The sequence below is a fragment of the Podarcis melisellensis genome (genome assembly GCF_964234715.1).
Source record: "Podarcis melisellensis genome assembly, chromosome: 11".
Classification (NCBI taxonomy): Eukaryota; Metazoa; Chordata; class Lepidosauria; order Squamata; family Lacertidae; genus Podarcis; species Podarcis melisellensis.
The window spans coordinates 28,738,074-28,744,837 of record NC_138543.1 but is presented as its reverse complement, the minus strand read 5'-3'; the positions used below and the strand labels follow the sequence as shown (position 1 = coordinate 28,744,837).

Here is a 6,764-nt window from a genome sequence, read left to right as displayed (position 1 = left end):
TTCGGTTCCTGTTGAGGGTATTTGGCAAGCCAGCATGACAGTGATGTGGGATTGAGGAGTAGAGTGATCATTCTGTAATAATATGGCAGTGGACTAAGCTGTATTGTAACTTTTGAATTAAGTATAATAAATAATAAAAACAAAAGCAAAAAATTAAAAAGTTATTATGTTTTTACCAGGTTTTGGTTGGGGGCACATTTTGGTTGGAATTGCCCTTGCCACTCAGGATGTGTATGTGTGTCTTTTTCTAAATCAGAAACAACAGAGTTAATCATAACTGAGGATTTTGCAATAAAAATAAGAAAGAAACAACAGAGTCGAATGGATGGCAGGCAAGGAAGGACAGATAACAGGCAAGACAATTTGTGACAAGTTGGGAACTGAGTTCCCTTGCCTTTGGGGGTGGGGGTGAGGAGGAATGGATTTGAGATCAGCAGCCACTGCCCATTATGGCCTGGAGAGCACTAAGACACAAGTGCAAAATGGCAGTTCAGGGACTAATGGGAATGCTAGCATGTAGGAATATGGAAATAGCAGTGGCCAGGGAGAGATTTAGGTAGCTGCACCACAGCATTGATTAGGCAATATTTTAACATTTAAGCTAAAATTAAGTGCAAGCTCTGGAAACTAGCCGGATAGGAGTTGACGAAGCCTGTTTGTTACTGATGCAAAACTTGTCTGCTATACAGTGGTACCTCGGGTTAAGTACTTAATTCGTTCCGGAGGTCCGTTCTTAACCTGAAACTGTTCTTAACCTGAAGCGCCACTTTAGCTAATGGGGCCTCCAGCTGCCACCGCGCCGCCAGAGCACGATTTCTGTTCTCGTCCTGAAGCAAAGTTCTTAACCCGAGGTACTATTTCTGGGTTAGCAGAGCCTGTAACCTGAAGCGTATGTTACCCCGAGGTACCACTGTACTATTCAGTGAAAGCATCTTTCAAAGTAGTGCATATGCTACCTGTCAACAACTGAAAACTATTTACTTTGAACAATGCTTTTGCCATTTGATTCCTTTCTCCTTCCCAGATATAGGACACTTCTGTGCAGCAACATGAGAACAAGCCTGTTCTGCAGTGGCTCCCTGCTTGTGGAATGCTCTCCCTAGGGAACCTTGCCTGGCACATTCATTACATATCTATCAGAGTGGCTTAGGAAACCCAGTCAAATGGGTGGGGTACAAATAATAAAATTATTATTATTATTATTATTAGTCATCTGGCAAAAGCATTTCTCTTCTCCCAGGCCTTATTATGTTATGTATTGTTGTGTTTTTTATTGTAAACTGCTCTGTGATCTTTGGATGAAGGGCAGTATAGAAATGATGGTGATGATGATGATGATAGAATCCATTGAGTTATGTTATCCTCAGCAAACATCATACAAATCAAGACAAAAAACATTAAGACAAATCTGGTTCTATTTGAAGTGAATGCCTGTTAGTCTAACACTTTGCTACCTTTCTGGCAATCCCAAGTAGAAGCTCCCTGGGGTGAGATGTAACTTTATTCTTCCTGTGAATAGACTAAGCATGCCTTAGGTAGTTTTGTGCTTCTCTAAACTCGTGTCACCAGTGAACTACTCCTTTCCTTTCCTCGAACCAGATGGGCCGGGAGGAGAAGAAACAGAGGAAGTTTACCTCCTGCCAACACACCCCTTCCTTCTGCATCCTTCCTCCTTTCCTTCACAGCTGGACCATGAAGCTTCAGTATCTAATTTGCCTGGCAGTTTTGACCAGAGGAACCTGAAGGAGGGGCAAATGAAACAGATTATAAATGTTTCCACCTTCTCTTCTGCCATACTTTGGGGGTGGGGTTGGGGTGGATCTGTTAGTTTTGTTTGCTGTCGGTTTCTCATTTTTCCTATCTTTACTTCAGTTTGCCTCCTTTCTGCAACAGTTTGCAATTTTTTAAAAAAAAATCCTCACAAAAATTTGCCAGAAATGTAAGGTGCATTTCTCCTGACACGCACATTTTCACATGTGTCTTAAGTTACAAATTATTACATTTAAAATGTTATTTTCACCAATCACACACCTTTTTCTAAGTGAACACTTTCCCCAGTGGATACATTTTATGGTAGGAGAACTGCATTGCAAAAGTCAGAGAACTGCAAATAACCATGTTTCGGTTTGCACATCGTTATGAATTAAACAGCCTGCATTAAAACACAAACCAAAGTGAGTTTCTCCCCCTTCTCTAACACCAACCCTCCAGAAGAAGAGCAGATATTCAGGAGCTTTTCCCATTTCCATTTTGGGGGTGACGGGGAAAAACCTTTTTCTGTAAGTTGTACACTACTCACAGGATCACAGGATCCAACCCCTTGTTTTTAATCATGAAGCATTCAGGCAAGTTTCCAAACAGTAAGTACTTTGAAATATCTATGAATACTGAAATATTTTATCTTTCTCAATCAAAGAGCAATAAAGGAGGCTGCTGCTTTCTGCCGTCTCTCTGTAAACCTACTCCTTGTAGAAAATTCAGCTCTCCTCTTCACGAGTGCTGTATATACTCAGTAAAAGGTTATAGCTTTTTCTTCCCTTTTTTTTCTTTTTTCTTCACTAAACACACAATTCCCAAACTCAGGAGATTGTTGGTTAAATATTTCTGTACCATCTTGAGGCTCATTTAAGAAGCCTGCAAAGGAAAGAAGGAGCTGGTAACTGACCTTTTGTGTTAAGTAATCCATTGATTGTGTGCAAAGGAGAAGCTGGAGAGGATCTTTCTAAGAATTTAATGTAAGAATGTTTAAGCTGCTTTAGCCATTGCATTGTGGTCTCTGCAGTTTCTCACTTAAGGGGAAATAAGAGCTCCCACCAAGTAGTGCTTGGTCTCAGGCATTTTCCTTCCTCTGATGCATTTAAAAGTGGGGTGTATTAAATTACACTATTGCAAAATATTTAAAAACCAAAATATGGGGTTTTGTATAATACGCGGCTTGCATTCTGCTGGACTTGTTTCGATTTAATACTTTTTGCATATCTCCATCTGGCCATGCTGGTCATGAGTAGCTCACACTTAACGTCACACAAAATCCTAATTGATGTAGGATTGGCCTATATTTTGGGTTTAGCCTTTTTGCCCAAAACTAAAAACATTTTGCAGTTTTCAAATAACTTAAATGGCAGGTTTCTGAGGACTTGTTCAGAAGTTACTTCATCCTGAGATTGATGCTGTTCTGGATAGTTGAGCTCTGTATGGATGTTGAAATTCACGTACATGGAGCAGATTAGTGGTAGTGGACAATGCATGTTGAGTCTGCATTTCATGAATGGACTATTACTTGGCTGCCAAGCCTGAGATGCTGCTTTAGTTCAAGCCAATGGGCCAGATTCCAAGATCCTATGAGTAGAGTTTTGCTCACAGAAAGTGCTTCTGTGTCCCCTTATTGGAAGAGTGGAGGCAATTTTTGCTTATTGAAGGAGGCTGAAAACCAAAACCTTCAAGATTCCATGGGCAGGGCCAGCTAAGCAGGCAAAGCCTCAAGGCATTGACAAGATGGTGGTGTTGGAAAAAGGGGTTTGAATTTATTAGGCACTGAGGAATGTTTGGGGACTAGAAACATGCTTTATTTGAACTGGGATGGAACCAGACTGCTTGATACTTAAGTGTGGTGGTAGAGCAACTTTTAAGCTGATTGTCCAATGATAGCTGAGGAGGACAAGCTCAGGGTAAATTGTCCCTAAGAGATGACAGTGAAATGTTTGTGATGGTTTAAATGGGAAAAGTGTAGATTTTGGCAATGAAAGTGCAGAGGGACATGATAGTAATTCAAAGAGACCAAATAATAACATGCACAGAGACATTTGGAGAGACACAGCCTGTATAGCTGCCCATATGCCCAGACTATAAGCTTCTGAGCCAAGACGAGTAAACTGGAAAACTTGGTTTTAAAAGAAAACATTGATATGTGGAATTGAGAGAACCAGTGGGACACAGATATCTCGGGATATTAGCTTTGTAGGAAAGACCAGGTAAGGGCATACTGGTGGTTGCATGACTCTGTATGTCAAAAAAGGATGCAGAGTTAAGCAAGCTATAAATCCCAAGAGGGGCAGCCTCCTCCACAGAATTGCTGTGGGTGACAATACTGGGCCCCAAGAGTAAATTTGTACTAGGATGTACTATTAACCCCTGACCAAAATGTCCAGGATCGATTTGAGATGGAGAACAAAATCAAAGAAGCATAAAAGTAGGCAATGCTATAATAATGGGTGACTTCAACTACCCTCTCATAGACTGGGTAAATGTATGTTCTGGTCATGATGACAGAAAGGCAACATTTCAAGGTGCCGGTGCCTTAGAGCAGTTGGCCATGGAAGTGTTTAGCCACAAAGATTTTTTGAGCAAGTGGGACATACAATACATCAACACAACAAAAAGTAATGTGTTAAGTAGGAATGAGATGAAAAATAACACTTGAAGAATGCAATGAGATTCACATAGTTCTCTTTTTTACTGCCCCCCATCCTGCTCCAGTGGTTTAAGAATATATTTTTGAAAGGTAGTTGTTACTTGAATGTTTCCAGGGAATTCTGGTTTTCTTTCTGCAGTCTACATCAAGAAAGGGGAACATGTGGCCCTTCAGATGTTGAATTACAGCTCTCACCATCCCTGACTATGCTGACTAAGACAGTTGTGAGTTGAAGTCCAACAATATCTAGAGAGCCACAGATTCCCCATCTTGAGTATGCATGGTCAATATGCTTTGGATCTGGTAAATTGCTCCATCCCTGGAAGATGATATAAACCCAATAAAAATGATTAAGAATGGTCTTGTGTTCAAAGTCAGTTCTTCAGAGATGTCTCTTGCTTCAATCTAATGCAAAACATGATGTTTTTAGTTTTGAGTCTGCTTTCAGCAAACCAATGCAACAGTCGTTTAGTGTGTGGCTTCCTTTTTTTCCATCTTCAGCTCAGAATTTGAGGCTTAATGTGACTTAGAATAGAAGGAATCATTAGTTAGCTGGCAGAGTTACCAGAAGGTGGTTTAAGGAAATGTTATACTTAAATATGAAGACAAAGGTCACACACAAGAGATGCTTGAGCTTGTAATACGTTCATCATGTTGCACACGTCTCTTAATCGCATACGGTGGAAATCCATAGGGAGCTGGTAAGTATGTATCTGTGACTTATTACTCTAGCACAGCACTATTATATTTTAGTTTTTAGCATTTTTAAAGAGTGGGTAATAGTTATGAGAGATGAAGAACTTGGAATTAAGTACTGTAGTTATACACAGAAGGATAATTTGGTTTTGATAAATTGTCTTGTGCATGTTAACTAATAACACAAAAAATTTTAAGGAGCATCTTACGAGTATAAAGAAGAGGTAGCATCATTATTAATGTCTAAACTATAGTGTGCTTCACACAGGATTATGGTAAAGGTCAGACCATGTTTCGCTGAATTAAAAGCTATTCTGAGCTACAGCATTCCTAATCAACTCGGACCAAAAGGTGCATAGATCAGTTATAATGAGGCACAGCGAATTTAAATAAACTACATGGTACTGTATAGTGATTTATAAATGCACTGTGGTATCTTTTTAACTCATTAGCTGTGAATGATACTTCATATGTATTCTCCCATTTTCTGCTTTGTAACTATTTTTAATCGCAGCATTTCTTTGAGAAAGCGCCTTATGCTATTTTCTTATATTACGTTAAGGTTTAAAATACGAGCAACCTACTATTTCAAGCCCTTTTCGGCAGAAGTACTTGCATTTAATCTGATTTAGTTCTTCTTAGGTAAATGGAGCTAAATGAGCTTAAACCTTCGGTGCGTACTTAAGTAGTTTGTCAATTAGTTTTACATTTACCCGTGATTGGCACGGTCTGAATAGAGACAAATCTTGATTATGAACACTGGAAATGCAGTCTCCTTTTCCACAGAAAACTTCCAGAATTTGTAAGGCAGTGCATTGGCCTTACATATTTAAACCACCATACACATGTGAATAGCTGAGCTCCTCAGACCTTTAATTCCCTAAGAAGACGATGGTGAGTGCCAGCCTGCAGTCTGATTCTGCCCTGTGAGGTCTCCTAATCCAGTCCAATGAAGCCCTGAGCAAGCTCCTCCTGCTCTCTGAAGCCCCACCCCCAGCCTCAAAGCTGCTCCCCAAAGTGCCCCTCATCTTTCTCACCCCAAATCAGAGGATGTCGTTTAGGTTTATAACTGCATAGTACAACCTGTTTGCCTCCACTCCAGAAAGCCCTTAGCTCCTTTTTTCAGTCATCTATGTTTTCTTCTCCCTGTTATCCTTGCCTGCCTGTGCTTATGTGACCCTTTACAGAATCTGCCTGCTGATTTTTACTTCATTCTGTGACCATAAAGACCACATACCATTCTCAAGTGGTGATGGTGGTTATGACCTGGGGTCTGGGGGGTCTGAAGCTTCCCATGCAACTGTCTGTTTGTCAGCAGCTTCAGCCCATCCACAGGGAGTGACAGGACGCTTGTAGCTTTGAATTTGAACTGGCCAATTGTGTCCATGCTTGAAGGCAGTGACCGGTCCCCGCATAAAACGGGGGGCGCCCTTTGGACACGCGCAGCCCCTAGATCTGGAGCAGCTCCATCAGCATAGGCTTGGCTTCGCCTTCCCTCAGGTGGGATACCTGGAGGTCTCCGCCTACCTCAGTCAGCTATCCAATCCCTTGGAAAGAAGCCTTTATCACATTGATACCAAAATCGGAAGCTGAAAAGACACAACTTAAGAACTACCGTCCCATCTCTCTCCTAAACGTGGATTACAAAATATTTGCA

General features: G+C 40.8%; 2 long non-coding RNA genes across 6 annotated transcripts in view; one reads left to right on the top strand and one right to left on the bottom strand.

The window, feature by feature from the left end:
• LOC309380368 overlaps positions 1–6,764 on the bottom strand; it is a 664,373-nt gene that overhangs the window by 61,608 nt on the left and 596,001 nt on the right. The window lies entirely within an intron of this gene.
• Positions 1–6,764, top strand: part of LOC309380351 — a 481,084-nt gene that overhangs the window by 140,414 nt on the left and 333,906 nt on the right. The window contains exon 4 of one of the 5 annotated variants that reach the window (XR_014172857.1): positions 257–353. The exons of the other annotated variants lie outside the window; for them this stretch is intronic. This is a non-coding gene — a long non-coding RNA (uncharacterized lncRNA). The remainder of the gene's footprint in view (positions 1–256; positions 354–6,764) is intronic. 5 annotated transcript variants of the gene reach the window in all.